This window comes from Agelaius phoeniceus, chromosome Z (assembly GCF_051311805.1).
Source record: "Agelaius phoeniceus isolate bAgePho1 chromosome Z, bAgePho1.hap1, whole genome shotgun sequence".
In the NCBI taxonomy this organism is placed as follows: Eukaryota; Metazoa; Chordata; class Aves; order Passeriformes; family Icteridae; genus Agelaius; species Agelaius phoeniceus.
Window position 1 is genome coordinate 94,821,364 of NC_135303.1, and position 16,991 is coordinate 94,838,354.

General features: G+C 61.5%; 1 long non-coding RNA gene across 1 annotated transcript; it reads right to left on the minus strand.

Moving 5' to 3' along the window:
- Positions 1 to 7,606: 7,606 nt before the first annotated feature.
- Positions 7,607 to 16,494, minus strand: LOC143691978 (uncharacterized). The gene is made up of 2 exons (XR_013179806.1): positions 16,074 to 16,494; positions 7,607 to 12,848 (listed from the first exon to the last, which is right to left on the minus strand). It is a non-coding gene; the product is annotated as an uncharacterized LOC143691978 (long non-coding RNA).
- Positions 16,495 to 16,991: the final 497 nt, after the last annotated feature.

The following is a 16,991-nucleotide window of genomic DNA, read 5'->3' on the forward strand; positions in this document are numbered from 1 at the left end:
CCCCTGTGCAATAAGGAGGGGAGCAGTGCCCAGCAGGCAGACGATGGAACGAGTGGAGATGCCTTGTGAGGAAGGCAGAAGGAATTAATGTCTGCAGGAGCCCAGGGAGCGCTGGGGCTGTAACTGGGAGATGCACAGCAGACATTCTCCCCACACAGGGCAGGGCCGGTTTCTCCTGTTTCTGGGCAATGCCGGCGTGGCTGTCACTGCTGCTGCCACTGGAACTCTCAGCCCAGGGCTCAGGCCATCAGCGCCAGCAATCATCTCTGCCAGCTCATGGGCATTGCTGAATGTCTCCTGTGCTGCTCAGTGACGCTCAGCAGCCTCCGTTCTGCTCAAAATCATTTCAGTGGGAGCTATGAGGCACAAAAATGCTGAGACCGATTTCACAGAGCCACCTGTCCCTCGTGAGTGCAGGGTGCAATCCCAGCAGAGCAGGGGCAGCTCTCCCTGGCTGTGCTTTCTCTCAGCACCTGAATGACCCTCAGTGGTTGGCAGGAAAGGGGCTCCAGTAAAGTGCCTCCTTTCTCCTCTTCCTGGAGTCCCAGCTGCAGAAAGAACTGAGCAGTGGGGTGCAATCCTTGTTTGAAATGGCTGAGAATGAACCTCGATCCCAGCCTCAGAACTGAGCCCCGATCGTTGCGTTTGCCTTCTCCTGGGTGCGCTGCAGTCGCTGCCGTGCCCCAGGGCAGGGATTTGTGTGCCAGCCTTAGCAGGCTGAAGTGTTGGAGATCTCTGGGTGGGCAGGAAATGGAATGGGCTGCCTTGGCCGCACCTGCTCCTGCCAGCTGGATCCAATATCCATGGGGGACTTTGCAGGCACCGCGTGCCTCAGTCCCGCTCCTTAGGACAGGCTCCCAGCTCTGCCCTGGCACTGATCCGGGAGCTCTGGGACACCAAGGGTTTGGAGCGGCCCCTGAGCCTCGGCAATGCCTGCAGGGCTGGAGGCTTCCCTGGGCCAGGGCAGGGAATCCCTGCTCGTTCCCAGGCGGGAATGCCCGGGCTGGAGCAGCTGGGAGGCGTGGCCCATGGAAAGGGACGCGAGCTAAAGGCCGAGAGCTCCGGGGAAAGCAGCGGCTGCCAAGGGAGCTGAGCCAGAGGCAGCCCGGGCAGGGCAGAGGATGGGAATCCTGAAAGGTGAACGCGCCCAGACCGGCAGAGGGCAGAAAGCAAAAGTCCAAGCCAGCAAAAGACAACGTAAACCGTGGAGATAAAAAGACTCTTGAATTTGCCTTTTCATAATGAAATAAATCCAGCTGGAACAACAGAAATAAAAGCAGTGGGAAGGATCATAGCAACAGGTGGGGTTTTGCTCAGCTCTGCTTTGCTTTGATTCCACTACAAAAGATCAAGGCTTCTCAGGAAGATGGAAATGAACACATAGGTTGATCCAAGAGCAGTGAAAAGTGGGAATGAGGCACTTTTAGCCCCAGGAATGGCTCTTCCCTTGTGCGCTAAGAGAGCTTCAGCAGCAATTCCCGCTTTGGTGACATTTTCCAACAACGTGGATTTTCTACAGGGGCAGACTTGGAAAAGAGCAGCTCCACGTTGAGATCATGTTGAGAGCTGCTCATGAGTGTCACAGCTGCAGCTCCCCAGAAGCTGAACTGTTCACTGCAGAAAGAAGGAGAGGCAATTTGTTTTGCCATTAGCAGTGTGCTAACAATGTGTGCCATGCAAAGGTCACGAGCAGAGATGGCAGCAGGCTTTGCTCTGAGAAGCAGAACAGGTTGGATTTAGGGCATCCTAAGGAGATTGGAGTGAGACAAAAGCTCAGCTGCTAGGAGCAGAGGAGCACGTGGATCCATCCAGGGATTTCTGTCATGGAAAGCTAAATAGGCAAAGATCTGGCATCAGCTTTAATTGATGGCTGTCATCTTTCCGCTTTTGAGACCTAGTCAGTGGCACGGTATTGGCCAGAGTTTTAAACAGAAAATGGCATCAGGTGTTATGAATCTTAGCTAGGTGTGATTGCGTAAAGAAGGAAAGGAGAACAGCGCTGTTTCTCTTTGTTTTGGAGCCTGCAGCCATGGTGGCTGCTTTGCACAGTGCACGTTGGTAGCGGTCGGTGTGCGAGAGTCTGTCAAATGAATATGAAAGCTTCTGGCCATGCCTTGATCCCGCGCAAGGAGCACAGAGCGAGTTCTCCCCTCAGGAGCAGCCCTGTCGGCCGGCAGTGCCGGCTCCTCCCGGGCACTGCCATGCGCCTCCTCCTCCTGGCGGAGCCCGAGCAGAGAGCCCGCGTCCCCGAGTCCCCGGGCGGGATGCGAGTCCCGGGCTCGGGCCCGTCCCTCTGCTCCCGCTCAGTGCAAGGGGCTCGGTGCCGGCTGCTGCCGAGCCCCGGCCGCTGGGGCTCCGCTTCCTCTGCCAAAGCTGCCGCTGTCCCTGAGCGAGGCGGGGCAGCTGCCATGGCCCGGGAGCGCGGCCATCCTTGGCGAGCTGCTCCTTCCCGGCGGCGGCAGCTGGGAGCTGCCTCAGCCTGAGCTCAGGAGCCGGGCAGGAGCGCCCGGATCGTCACCCGCTGCTGCCCGCTCCGGCCCGGGCACCGGGCACCCCTTCGCTTCCCCCGGGCCGAGCGGATCCGGGGCTGTTCCCCGCGCCGCGGCAGCGCCTGGGGAGCCACGAGCGGCATCGCTCCGTGAGCCGGAGGCGGCGCAACAAACCCGGCTGGGGATAATGGGATATCGCAGTGCTGGGATAACGCGGTATTGCAGACAGGCTGCATTTGATGGCATCCTTTCAGGGCAGGCTTCCTACCTTCTAATGCCACGGGTGGGTTTTTTGCTAGCCTGCAGCAGTTCTCCCAGGAGAATCAAATGTGTGAGAGGTCCATTCCCTGTGACCATCTGTGGGGATGGCCGCAGTCAATTCCACGACCCTGTGAACTGAGACTAATAAATTGGGCATTTTTCTGGTCTCAGAATCGGGAGTCCTGTGGGTTGTTTGCTTGTTTTTTTTTTTTTTTGGTTGTTTTTGGTTTTTTTTTTTTTTTGGTTTTGTTTTTTTTGTTGTTTTTTTTTTTTTTTTTGTGGTGGTGAAGGTGAGGAGGGGTCAGGGACAAAGTCCTCCGCTGCTGGCACTTGGACCCAGTCACAGCTGGCCAGGCCGAGGGCTGTGAAGCCGGGACTTGAGCCCTGTGTTTCGGGGGTGCAGAACGAGGCTCGCCCAGGCCTGGAGCACAGAGGCCGAGTCCTGCATTTTGGGGCCCGGGGCCAGAGCCCAAATGCTGCGTGCGAGTGCTCGGAAGGCGGAGCCCCGGCCCGGCGCTGTCCGGGCCCGGCCCCGGCCTGACGGGGGCGGCTTCGGGGCTGAGAGAAGCGCTCAGGCGCTCCCTCGTGGCGCTCGGCAGCGGAGGCCGAGCTCCGGCCGAGGCTCTTCCCGGAGCCGGGACACTCGTGGGGCCTCTCCCCGGTGCCGATGGGCGGGGGGTGAGGAGCCGGGAGCGCGGCGTTGCGGAGCCCGTGGGGCCGGCGTTCGGGGGCTCGGGCCCAGCCCCCGCCGCGGTCTCGGGTGCCGGAGGCCCCGGGGCCGTTGCCGGGCGGGCGGGGAGGTGCCGGGGGCAGGAGGCGGGGCGGGAGCCGCGGTGTCCCCGGGCCTGGGCGGGTCCCGGCCGGGGCTCGGCGAGCCTGGGCCCGACGGAGCGGGACGGGAAGGCGCGGCCGACGGTTGCCGCTCCCTGCCCGCCACTCCCGCCCGCGGCGCCGGGACACGGAAGGTGACACCGGGACGGGGCTCTGCGGGCTCAGGAGAGCCAGGCCCCTCCCGCCCCATAGCGATGCCAGTCCCGATGGCGACGGGGGAGAGGCGGCACCGCCCGGGGCCCCCCGGCAGAGCCAGGCAGCGCTCGGCCCCCGCAGCCCGGGCCGCGGTCACGGCCCCGCCGCAGCGGCCCGGGCTCCGAGCGGTCCCCGGCGGGAGCAGCCGTCGGGCGGGGCTCGCACAGCGCCGAGCGAGGCCCCCGAGCGATAGCCCCGGGACCGGGGGGGACAGGGGGGCGGGGCCGGCACAGGTGCGAGGGGCGGGGCCACGGAGCGCGGGCACGGGGCGATGCGACGGTGCCACCGCCACCGAGGCCGGGGGTGGCGGGCAGAGCGCCGCTGGGGTGTGCCGGGCGGTGCCGCCTCTCCCCCGTCGGGCGGATGGAAGCGGCAGCGGGCCCGGGACCGGTTTGGGGCCCGGGATGGCCGCGGGCACGGGGCGCTGCCGGGTGCGGGATCGCGGCCGTTCCCCGGTGCGGAGCCGCCGTGTGGGGCCGGCACCACGCAGGGCGCCCTCTGGCGGACACGGAGCGCGGTGCGAGCGCGGCGCCCCCGCCTGGCGGGGGAACGCGGTGCGGGGGGCGGAGCCTGAAAACAGGCGGCGGGGACAGGGGCGGAACCGGGCGGCACAAGGGACGGGGCCTGAGAGAACGGGGGCGGGGCCAGGCGGCACAAAGGGCGGGACCAGGGGCGGGGCCGGCTCAGGTGTGCACGGCGGGCGCGGCTCAGGTGTGCGGGGCCCCAGAGCGGCTGCGCGGGGCGGGGCCGAGGTGTTTTAGACCCCGGAAATCGCCTCGGCCGCCATTTGCTCACTCAGAGCACGGTGCGGACGGGAGCTCCGTGTGCGGGCTCCGCAGGTAAGGCGCGGAGGCTTCGGCCTCCCTTTCTGTCCCTCTCTCTAGCCCTCCTTCCTTCCCCGCGTATTCCCTTTCTTTCTCCCACTTCCCTCTCGCCCTAAAACGCTCCTTTCCTCTCCTCCCAAACCCGACTCCCCCCACTCGTTCCTGTCGTGTCCCTTCCCCACTACTCCCTTCTATTCCTCCTCTTTCCACCGTCCCTCTTGTCCCCCCTCGGCCTTTCCCTTCCTGTCCCGCTTCCCTCGTCACTCCGACCCCTCTCCCTCCCCGTCCTCACCACCCCCATCTCTCCTGTCTCCCCGTCCTCCCGTTTCCTTCTTTTCTCGCAGCCGCGGGGCTCGGGGTGCCGGGCAAGAATAAAGCCCTGAGGGCCGGAGCCCGGCGCCCCCGGCCTCGCTGGGGTCCCCACACGGGGCCGGAGCCGCTCTGCGGGTCCCCCCATTGCAGTCCAACACACCGCCCGACACCGCCGGGGCTCCGGCTTTCCCAACATCACACTGGGGGGGTCCTGGGGTGGGGGGCCCGAGTTACAGGGGCCCCCTCATTAGGAGGGGGTCCCAGGGGGGAGGGGGGTTTAGGAGGGGCCCCCTCATTAGGAGGGGGTCCCAGGGGGGAGGGGGGTTAGGAGGGGCCCCCTCCGGAGGAGGGGGTCCCTGGGGGGGGGTGGGGGAGGGCCCCCTCCGGAGGAGGGGGTCCAGGGGAGGGGGCGGGGCCTGGGGGGCGTAATCCCCCTCCAGGCTCCGCCCCCTTCCCTGGACCCCCTCCTCCGGACGGGGTCCCACCCCGGCCCCCTCCAGGGACCCCCTCCTCCGGACCGGGGCCCGGGAGGGGGGGAGGGCGGGTGGGGTGGGGGGACGTAGAGGGGGGCACGTCACTCTGCGGCGTCAACACACGTAAAAAAAAAAAAATTGCCAGACACACGACCGTCCCCTGCCGTGCTGTCCCCGCCCGCCCCACCCTCCCCCCGGGCCCCGGTCCGGAGGAGGGGGTCCCTGGAGGGGGCCGGGGTGGGACCCCGTCCGGAGGAGGGCGTCCAGGGGAGGGGGCGGGGCCTGGGGGGTATTACCCCCAGGCCCCGCCCCCTCCCCTGGACCCCCTCCTCCGGAGGGGGCCCTCCCCGACCCCCCTCCCCAGGGACCCCCTCCTCCGGAGGGGGCCTCTCCTAACCCCCCTCCCCCCTGGGACCCCCTCCTAATGAGGGGGCCCCTCCTATCCCCCCCCCTCCCCCCTGGGACCCCCTCCTAACGAGGGGGCCCCTCCTAAACCCCCCTCCCCCCTGGGACCCCCTCCTAATGAGGGGGCCCCTGTAACTCGGGCCCCCCACCCCAGGACCCCCCCAGTGTGATGTTGGGAAAGCCGGAGCCCCGGCGGTGTCGGGCGGTGTGTTGGACTGCAATGGGGGGACCCGCAGAGCGGCTCCGGCCCCGTGTGGGGACCCCAGCGAGGCCGGGGGCGCCGGGCTCCGGCCCTCAGGGCTTTATTCTTGCCCGGCACCCCGAGCCCCGCGGCTGCGAGAAAAGGAGGACAGTGGGGAATGGAAAACAAGAACAGGGGAACGGAGAAGAAGGTGGGGAGAGATCGGGGTGTGCAGGACAGCAGAGGACGGGGCTGGGGGGAAGGCAGGCTGGAGAAAGGAGCGGGATTGAGGGCGGGTGGGGAGCGACTGGTGGGGGGGAAGGGGGAGCTGGGAGCGGGGTCAGGGGGGAGTCCGGCTGGGGAGGGAAGGCAGAGGATGAGAAAGTAGGGTAGGGTAGGTGGGGTAGAGAACGAGAGAGGGGCGGCCGTAGGGGGGGAGGGAGGGGAGGGCTAGGGGGGAGAGGGAGGGGGGGGGTTTGGGGGGGGGAGGGTGTAGGGGGTGGGGGAGGGGTGGAAGGGAGGGTAGAGAGGAGAAATTCACAGAAATACAACACAACAGAAACGCAGGAGAAAAGAAACGCAGAGAAAAAGAAATATAGGGCCCCGGCCGGCAGCAACCTCCCTTACCCAACGCCGAGGAGCAAATGGCTCCGCCGGCCCCTCCCCGCGCCTTAAATCCCCCAAGGCCCCGCCCCGCGCAGCCGCACTGGGGTCCCGCACACCTGTGTAGGCCCCGCCCCTCGCACCTGTGTCGGCCCCGCCCCCAGGGTCCCGCCTCCCCCCCGCCCCCCGCCCGCCCATAAATCCCGGCGGATCGGCGCCTGTCCCGTTTTTTGCGCGGGATGCTCATCCCGGGAGGCGGCGGGAGCGTCGGTCGGAGCGCTATGCGGAGATCCGGATCGGGGACTGCTGCTGGTGCTGCGCGGGGTCCACGGTGCTCGGCTGGGAGCGGGACGGGGATGGGGATTTAGGCCTGGGAATTCGTATCCTGGTCCTGCCGCTATTTCTTGTGGAAGCTGGGCCGAGCTGCTTCTTTCTCGGCGGGCAGGGTATGGGCGCCAAGGCCAGAGAATCGAGGTAGGATTGGGGCTGGGATCGGGACCACTATCGCTGCGGTCGGGAAAAGCCGCTCCGGGACAGGCGCTGCCGCTCCGGTTGCGGCCAGTGCGGGGCTGGGTCTCGCCGGGGCTCCAGGCACGCTCCGGCTGCGGCGGCAGGGAGCCGGTGCCGTGCCGCTGCCATGGCCGCCAGGAGGACGACGCTTCCCCGGAGCAGCCTCTGGATCGCGGCTGGCAGCGGGAAGGACACCGAGACCGCCCGTACCGGCCCCGGGACCCCATGGGCATCGCCGCTCGCTCAGCGCCGCCGCCCGCCCCGCGGGGCGCCCCCTGGCGGACACGGCGCCGCCCCGCAGCCCCCCCGGCCCGGTAACGCCACGAGCGCCGCGCTCCCCTACGAGCCCCAGCGCCCGCAGCCCCTGCTCCGTGCCCGCAGCCCCTGCTGGGGGCTGCAGCTTCCCAGCCACGAGCAGCCGCTCTGGGACGGCCGCTGGGGCCGAGGCGTTGCTGCTCCCGCTGCCATTGTGCCTGGGGTGGGACTGGAGCCCCAGGGAAACGCTAGGAAAAACCCCATGGGTTAAAAAACCAGTGCAAACGATTTGTTCTTTATTTCCAGAGCCGTGAGAATCATCAAGTCAAATGTGAGAAGTGACTGGCCCAGCTGTGTATCAAACCCAGAATTTTGGCCTTCTCAGCACCCTGCTCCAAACACCTGGGCCAATCCCAGGGCTGTTCCAAAGGCCCTGTGTGGGATGGCAATGACTGCTGCCACTAAGAGAACTCCTCTGCAAATGCAGCTCCTTCCCTTCTGCTACTGCTGCTTTGCACAGCAGCCCCTGCAATGGCTGTGGGGCAGAACTGGCTGGCACTCAACATGGCAGCACCAAACTCTTCCCCATAGCCCTGATTGTTCTGCCCTTGCCAGGATTTCCCCAGCAGCTGTAAATGTGCTCCCACAATGTCCCTTTGTTTCCCCAGGAAGAAGCCAACAAGACAAGCCCTGAGGGTTACCTTGCTCCGTGGCCAAAGCTCTTCTGGAGAGTGCCGGGGGGCGTTGCCTGCAGGTGAGTGTTGCCAGCTCCAAACCATGCTGGCTGCTGAGGCCAGGGCTGTTTTTCTGGCCCAGGGGCCTCGGTGTCTCCTGCTGGCTGCCAGCCATGCTCCTTGGTGTTCCCTGGCTGTGTCCCAGCTGGCTGGGAGCGCAGGGCAGGAGGAGGCCAGGAGCTCCTGAAAGGCAGCAGCACCTCGTGTCTTTGGCATCTGCAGGGGAGGAGCTGTGCCTGCACTGTGGCTCCTGGGCCAGGGGCTGCTCTGAGCAGGCCCCTGGAAATGCTTCAGCCCGGACAGAGACCACCAGCAGCCCAGCAGGACCCCAAGGAGCAGCTGGCATTGCTGGGAATGGAGGCACGGGCCCTTTGCAGAGGGGCTCAGCAGCAACTCCTGGCTCAGAGCTCCCACACAGCTGCCAGCTGTGGCCCAGCCACCCCAAATCCCTTCCCTCCTCCCCAGCCTGAGGCCATCGGCCATCAGCAGCATCAAAGCCAAGGCCATCTTCCCCCACAGATGTTCAATCCCAGGCAGCAGCCCTCAGAGGTACCTGAAAATCAGTGGGATGGAGTTCGGAGTTTTTCAGGGATCCAGCTGGAAGTGCAGAAGTGATGGAAAGCTTTCCCAGGTAGGTGCCACTGGAGGTGTGCTGAAGACAAAGCTGTGCATCCCTTTCCTGAGAGAAAAGAATTTGTAGAGGCCCCTGCTGAGGCTCTGAAAGGAGCTGAGCTTCTGCAGGGAGAGATGTCCCCCCCTGGGCACAGGGGCTGCCTCAGCTCAGGCTGGGAGCACATCTGGCCACTGCATTCTCCTGCTCTAAACCATCCACTGGATCTTCTCCATCCTGGAGCTCAGGGGGGTGAAATGGGCTCCATTCCAGGCAGCTCTGGCCAGTGAGCCCAGGGACACCATTGGGCTGAGGGTTCTCAACAGCCACTTCTATGGAATAGAACCCTGGCCTTGGCCCTGTGCTGCTGAGCTTCCTTGGAAGCTCTGCTGGCTCCTGACACAGCTGCTGTCCAAGGCAGCAGCTCTGCATGGGAATGCCCACACTCCATGGGGCACTGGGAGGTTACTGCAGCAGGAATGGAGCAGGGAATTTGGGGCTATGGGTAGAATTCATCAGAACTGGCACAGCTGACAGGGAACCCCAAATCTGGGCACCACACAGAGAACAATCTTTGTCCTGCCCTGTCAGCTCCAACCCCTGGGCTGAGAAGTTTTGGGAATTAAATGGATGGAATGATACAAACCACAGCAAGTGGCATCACCCAGAGGGACAATCCGGGTCCCAGACAATTGCTCCACAATCCACTATGGGGGAAAACACCCTGTGCCTGCCAGGAGCTCTGACTCTGCTTCTCTACCAGCTCCTGAGCAGTGTCAGGGCCACCATGAGGGCCTTAAAATCCAAACAAACCCCCTATCCCACACAGTGAATAATCCAAATAAAGAAATGCATTCTTGTCATCAAAGCTCCAAACTGTGTCAAGAGCTCTGCCAACAAGTTAATGGGATTCCCAAGAATCTCATTAATGCTCTTGGTTTCAGTTTTATGTATTTTTAATCCCTCAGTGGGCAGCCTGTACATCTTATCCTGGGATTTAGAGGCTGAGCAGGGCTGGCTTTGGGTTGACCCCCACCTCTGGCCCCAGCCTGTGCAAACACACCTTGTGCCAGGCTGGGTGAACTCATCACCTCAGCGTTTCCCTCCTAAATATCCCCTCCTTATCTCTCTGGAGATTCACTGACATTTTGCCCAAACCATGCACTCCTCACCTCCATGTGGCCTCCAAGTGTCCATTCTGTTCCTCACAGGTGCCCTGGTGCCACCGTGTTGGTCCCTTGGCCTTTCTCCAGCCCGAGGCTGCTCCTCTGCTCGCTCTCTGCAGTCTCATCCCACAGGGATCCTCTTCTCCCTTCCCTGCTGGCTGCTGCCAAGGAAGGAGGCCACAGGGAGTCTCCAGTGCTGCCCCCTCAGCCCTGGAGAGTCCTGGCTGTGGGCCCGAGGGGCCTGGGATTTCCCAGGGAAATTGTCTGCTCGTCTCCCTTCAATGACCTCAGCAATTCCCTCCAAAATGCCACCTCACTGCCCCTGACATCCCCTCACATTCCATTGCCCTACACAAACAGTTCTTGGATCCCCTCTAGATCACACCAGGTTTTCAGCCACATGAATGGCATCACCTGTGCCCACTGCTCGTTATTCACCCAACCAAAAGCAAGAGCAAATGTTGGTTGGGCTTTAATAACAACTTGAAAGAACTTTACAGCACAATAAATCACCTTTTTCTTCTGTGGGTTTTTTTTCCCTTCAGCTGCTGGGCTTCCCTGTGAGGATGTGTGCTGAGCTCTGGGTGGAGGGGACTGTCAGGCTGAAGGGCTGTGGGTTTGTGTTCTTCTCCCTGGGCATCAGCCACTGCCCCAATCCCTTTGCCCAGGCTGTTCCCTGTGCCTGTGCTCAGGCTGGGGCAGCACAGGCAGACGCAGCTCTCAGCACTCCCTGCTCCAAACACAGCTCTGGCCTCCGCTGCAATCTGGCTCTGCTGGGAGGTTTGCTCCTAGAGAAATCCAAGAATTGCTCATGGCAATGTGGAGAATCAATCTCCACAAAGGGAGGTAAGGAATAAAATCCTGCTCTGGGAGCCCTTGGGATCTGCAGGGCTGCTGAGGGAAGGGGACATTCCCTGCCTGCAGTGCACACAGCCCCACCTGCAGCAGCCAGCCCAGCCTGCCAGCTGGGCTCTGCCAGCCCCTCTCTGAGCACCCTCCCTGTGCTGCTCCCTCTCGGTGCCTTTGGCAATCCCAGCCTGAGCCTGAGCAGCCCAAAGCTCTGGCTGGCAGCCCAGGGACAAAGGGACGCTCCCAGGGATGGGGCACATTCCCAGCAAACGCTCCCAGCAGGGCCCAGAGGCACCCCTGGAGCTCCTGGCTGGGGCTGGCAGGAGGGCACAGCCCCCAGCTGGGCTGGCAGTGGCAGCAGTGACAGCAGCCAAGTGCCACGCTCTGGTGGCACAGCACAGACACCCAGGCCAGCACTGCCCGTGGGAGGGGCACAATGAATGCTGCTCCCTGTGCTGCCCCATGCCAGCAGGAAAGCTCCAGGGGCATGGAAACTCCTGCCCCTTCCCCCCAGCCCAGATGAGCACTCCTCAGCTCCCAACACCCAGTTCTCACCTCCAGCCTGCTCCCGGGGCTGCTGCCACGTTCCTGACAAGGTGCCAAAGGCCCCTGGGCACAGGGCTCCCTCTGTGTCTCAGGGCTTGGGCACGGCAGGGACCAGGCTGCTCCAGCAAGGACAGCCTGGAAGCAGAGCAGATGTCCCAGGGCTGGCAACGGGCTGGGGACAGCAGTTCTGAAACCCAGAGTGCTGAAAACAGCCCCCAAAGTGTTCTATGGTCACACCTTGAACATGGCTCCAAAGGGCAGCAGCTCTGGTGCCAGAGCAGCACCTGCACCATTCCCTGTGCCAGCCCTGGCTCACTGAAAAACAAAACAAATCAACCACACCCAGGCCTTGTTTGCACAATTCCTGATCCAAACCCTCACCTTTCCTGCCCAGCACTGAGGCAAATCTGACACAGCATTGAGAAGTGGCCTTTGCTGAGAGCAGCCATCATCCCAGTCCTCCAGCCTTGGCAAGATTGTGCAGTGAATGGACCTCAGCTCTACTCCTAAACCTCAATTTCTGTCAGTTTTTGTTAGAAAGATACTGGACAGGAAATCATGCGGCAGAATTTGCAAATTGCACAAGGAATAACAAGGCCCAGAGCAAAGCCAACCACCCCCATCACTGCTGCACCCCAGTTCTGGGAGAAATGCTGATCTCATTTCTAAATACTGCCCTTCCCTCCCACTCAGTCCTTCCCTGCACATCCCTGCAGAGCATGGACTCCATCTTTTGCTGCCAACAGCTCCTCTCCAGCCCAGAGCCCACTGCTCACAGACACAAACTGAGCAAGCCTAAGGCAATGTTCCCAGCAGCAGATGCAATTCCTGAACTCCCTTTTCCCTGGATTCTGAGCCCTTGCAGGAAACTCAGCTCAGCCCAGAGTCTGTTCTGCTTTCCCAGAGGGAAATACAGCCTGATGGGCCCCAGCTCTGGCACCACATTGCCCTTGTTCCTGCTGCCCTGGAAAGGCACAGGCAAAGCCAGTCCCTCAGAGCCCATCCCTGGGCCCCAGGAGAGCTGGAGCTGCTCCCAGATGCCAGGGCCCTGCAGGGCTGTGCTGACACGAGCACAGGCTGACCCCTGTGCCCAGCACCACCCCTCACTCTGCTCCCACGGCTCCCAAATGCTGCCAGCCCTGCCCCTGCCCCTGTGCCAGGGCCGTGCCTGCCCCCAGCCCCAGCAGAGGCTGTCACCCAGCCCTGCAGCGGCTGCCAGCCCTGGCAGAGCTGGGCATGCACTGAGAGCTCCCCAAGGAAGGCCCAGAGCAGCCCTGGGCTGCACAGACAATGCCCAAGCTGCCCTCAGGGCACAGCCAGCACCACAGCTCCAGCAGCCCCAGGGAACTCTGGCACTGCCTCTGCACCTCTGCCCTTCTCCAGCAGGCACAGCTGGGGCTGGGCTGGCAGCAATGGCATTGCCATGGCAGCTCATGCCAGCAGAGAGGAAAAGGGGAGCCCTGTGTCCCTCTGACTCACCCCACAGCGTGGGCAGGACCAGAGCCCTCCAGCGCAGAGCCCTGCTGCTGAAGCCTCTTGCCTTTGGCTGCTCCAACACCAAAGCTTCGGGCAAACATGGGAGGAGTTGGATGATTTTTCCTGCCCTGAAAGAGAGGAGAAAAGAAAATTAAGTCCACTGTGGAAGTCCAAGGATCCCAGCTCTCCTAGCTCTGCTCTGCTGGCTCACTATGGGGTTTTACCCAGGAGAGGTGACACCAATTCAAACACAAACGTGTCCTTTGCCAGCAATTTTATTCCTGACTATTTCAGACAATGAAAGGATGCTCATTTTTCATCTTGCATTCTCTGCCTCATTTGAACAGAACCATTTTTATCCCAGAGCCCACGTGGCAGCCATTCCATCCTTTCCCATTGGACTTGGCACAAAGGAAGGGACACCCGGGATGCTGCACCACAAGAAATCCCAAAGAGAATCCCCTCCAAAACCTCCCAGGGAAAGGGTTTTTGCTTTTGGGACACAAGAAAGGCCTTGGGCCATTTGCACCCACATGGAAAGCCCACACTGAGCACTTGCTTTTAAAGATGTTGCACTTGAAGTTACAGACATGGAATTGCTTTGGGATTTGGCATTTCCTGCACCCACACAAACACATTCAAGGAATTAAGCGCAGAGTCCTGAAGTTTGGTTATTCCAGTGCTGTTTTGGTAGTGCCACTTGACACACCAAAATCCACAGCAACACTTCAAAAAATGCAAAGCAACTTTCACCCCCACAGCCCCCTTCCTTTCCATTTTGCAGTTTTGGGCTCCTCTTAAGAACAGCTTAAAGAAAAGAAGAGAAAAGGCCAGGACCTGCTCCCAGCCAGTGCCCCAGCCACCTGTTTGCCAGAGATTCTCCTTACAGCTGATGGCTTTTCTAAGAAAGCTCCAGCTCAGCCTTATCACAATCCCCTGGCAGCCCTCACCACGAGCCCCAAAGGCCAGGGCACATCTGTGTGCTGCCTCAGGAAGCTCAGGGGCTCTCTGGGTGACAAAACCTGGTTTGGGCCCAGAGCTGACTCTGCTCCCTGCTGGCTGAACTGTGCAGCTGTGGGATGCAGCTGGGTGCTGCAGGGCAGAGTGTGTCACCCTCTGTGCCAGCCAGGCTCCAAAGGCAGCCCTTGGTGCCCCAGCAGCGCTGCTGGAAGCGCTGGCAGCGCTTGGCACAGATGGGATGGAGCCTTCCCACAGCTCTGTGCCCTGGCACCGAGGCTGGCACAGCAGAGAGGCTGATGGCAGCAGAACAAACCCAGCTGGCTTTCCATGGGCACTGATGGCACTGAGAGCCCCAGGCCAGAGCTGCTCCCTGCCCAGCCCAGGAGCTCCCAGTGCTGCTGCAGGGCACGGGCTCTGAGGGAACCCTGCAGCTGGGACAGGAACGCAGCAGCGACAATTCCCAGGCACAAAGAGATCCCCACCTGCTCCAGCAACTGAACCTCTGGGGCTCAGCCCCACGGGCTGTCCCTGCTCCAGGCAGGAGGAGCCACACAGCCCCCGAGGCTGGGCTCACCCCCTGCCCTGCCAGCAGGAAACAAGGGCTTCATGAAGCTCTGGGGACACCTTCTGTCCCCAGAGGGCTCTGACACAACATCCAGCAGTGTGGATCTTTAATAAAGACACCTCGGACCTATCCTTGCCACACACTCGCCTTTGTTATTGCCTCACAGTCTCTGCTTTAAAATGTTTTGCTATTACAAGTGTTTAAACAAGACTGACCGTGAGCCCTGCACCCTTGCCGTGCTCCAAGCCCGAAGGCAGAGGTGGATATCCTCACACTCATCCAGCCTGAGGGAGCTGCTGCAGCATTTAAAACATTTACAAACCACCCCTGCCCTGAGGCTGTGCAGCCCTGGGAGGTGCCTGGGTGCCAGCCCAGCATTAGAGATGGGACATCAGGAGAGCGAGCAGACAACGCCCACTGCAGCCTCTGCACTCTCAGCGCTGCAGCTGCACGATCCTCACTGCTCAGCGACTCTCAGCTCTGATTCCAGGACTCCCGCCAGGAAACTGAGGGCCCTTTCCAGATGCAAATCCCCACAGAGCCACTGCTCTCCTCTCCACCCACCCTCCTGCTCCACCTTTTACCCCTTTTTAGCCACCACCCCACCCAGGACACAGAGGAGGCTCTCGGGTGCCAACTGAGACCCAAATCGATCCAGGTGCCTCAGGAAATAAATACAAACCAACTCCTCCCTTCTAGGCTAACAAAATGTCCTGGTGCCCAGTTCCTGTTTCCTAAGGCAAAACCCACGGATCAGGGGAAAATGGCAAGTCCCAAACCCAACCAAACCCGGTTTGGCATCGGTTTCCATCAGGACCGTTCAGGTTTCCCAGTGCCCCTCAGCTGCAGCCACAGGAGCAGCTTCTCTCTGGGACCCAGGGGGGTGGGCACAGGGACACCCATCCCGCTGCTTCCCGGCAAACAGAGCTCAGCCCAGCCCAGAATGGAACAGAACAAATGCAGTTCTTGCCCTTGCCATTTATGTCTGAGCTCTGGCACGGTGTTATTGAGCACAAAACTCCCGAGAGGGGACAGTCTGTAACTACTGCTCTGGATCAAGGATCATCTGTCAGTTCGTGTATGCACTGCACAGCTTTCATAAACAGCACTGTAACAGACACTAGTTTAGACTATAATACTATAATAGACTATAATAGAGACTGTGAAATGTTCAAATGCTTTTACACGTAAGGAACTCAGAAAATGGTGTCAGATAATGAGGTGATTTCCCACAGCTGGGGACAATCTTATCTGAAACACAAGATAACAGAAACAGAAACCAGAGCACTGAAAAAAAAAAGGAAAAATTTACTGACCCTCGTTATCAAATAGCGAGGGACTGAAAATAAGACAGGATGGCACCACAGGAAGAAATAAAGTATATTGGTTTAATCCACAAGATGGCGCGAAGGTTCCAACCAAGCAAAAGAACATCTAAACTGAAAAGGACTCTTGGAATATGTATAAACTCTAATGAATATGCACACCCCACTGCAATGGAACAGAATCTAGAGAACACGGTTTAAGGGAACCGGGTGCTCCTGGCAAACAGCCAAGCACCCCAGCGCTGCCTTTTATCCCTTAACAAACGTGTAAAAATTCTAGAGAGTGAACTCTGTTTCTCACCCAATAAAACGCTGTTCCCGCAGCTGGGACGAGCCCCACCTTCATTCCACGGCACACGATCCCAGAGAGCCGCAAGGCCCGGGACAGAGCCGTGCCACCCGCAGCGGGTCCCACGCAGCAGCGCCCAAAGCAGCCCCAGCCCCCTGTGGGTGCCCCCGGCCCCGGTGCCCCCGGCCCAGCTCCCTCCCCTCCGGCCGCTCACCTGAGGGCACCGCCCGCTGCCTCCCGGCGCTGCTGCCGAGCCGAGGGCATTGTCCCCGCTCCTGGCCCAAAGGCCGCGTTCTGCGCTGCAGGGCGCGCTCCGGGGGACGCGGGGGCGGGCAGGGACAGGGTGAGCCGGGCTGAGGCGGCTGTCCCAGCGCTCTGTCCCCTCCCGGGGCTCAGGCCGGGGAGCGGGGCCCTGCCAGCGGCCGCCATTGCAGCGCGGAGCAGAGTCAGGTAGGGCCGAAGAGCCGAGTGTGGCCGAGTGGAGCCGACAACAGCCGAGTGTGGCCGAGTGGAGCCGACAACAGCCGAGTGGAGCCGACAACAGCCGAGTGTGGCCGAGTGGAGCCGACAACAGCCGAGTGTGGCCGAGTGGAGCCGACAACAGCCGAGTGTGGCCGAGTGGAGCCGACAACAGCCGAGTGTGGCCGAGTGGAGCCGACAACAGCCGAGTCTGGCCGAGTGTGGCCGACGACAGCCGAGTGTGGCCGACAGCAGCTGACAACAGCCGAGCCTACCCGAACGGCCGACTCTGGCCGCGATTTGCCGAATCCATCCGAGCTTAGCTGAGGTGAACTGAACAGAACGCGACGGAACCGCGTTCAGCCCAACCGAACTAGATAAGCCCGACCGAACTAGATAAGCCGAACCCACCTGAACATTACGGCGTCGCTCACTCACCCATCTCTCAGTGTGGGCAGGCACCCTCAGCTCCAAGGAGCCGTGCAGAGCGAGCGCTCTGTCCCTTGGGAAGCACGGAGTGATCAGCCCCAGGGACAGGAAAGTACAGACAAATGCCATGGTCAGCCCTGAGGATTCAGGAGGATTCCAAGCCAGTGGCCCAGAACCTGCCACAATTCTATCTACAATTGCAATGTAATTACGGTGGGACAGTGCAAGGCTGGAGTTCAGAGAG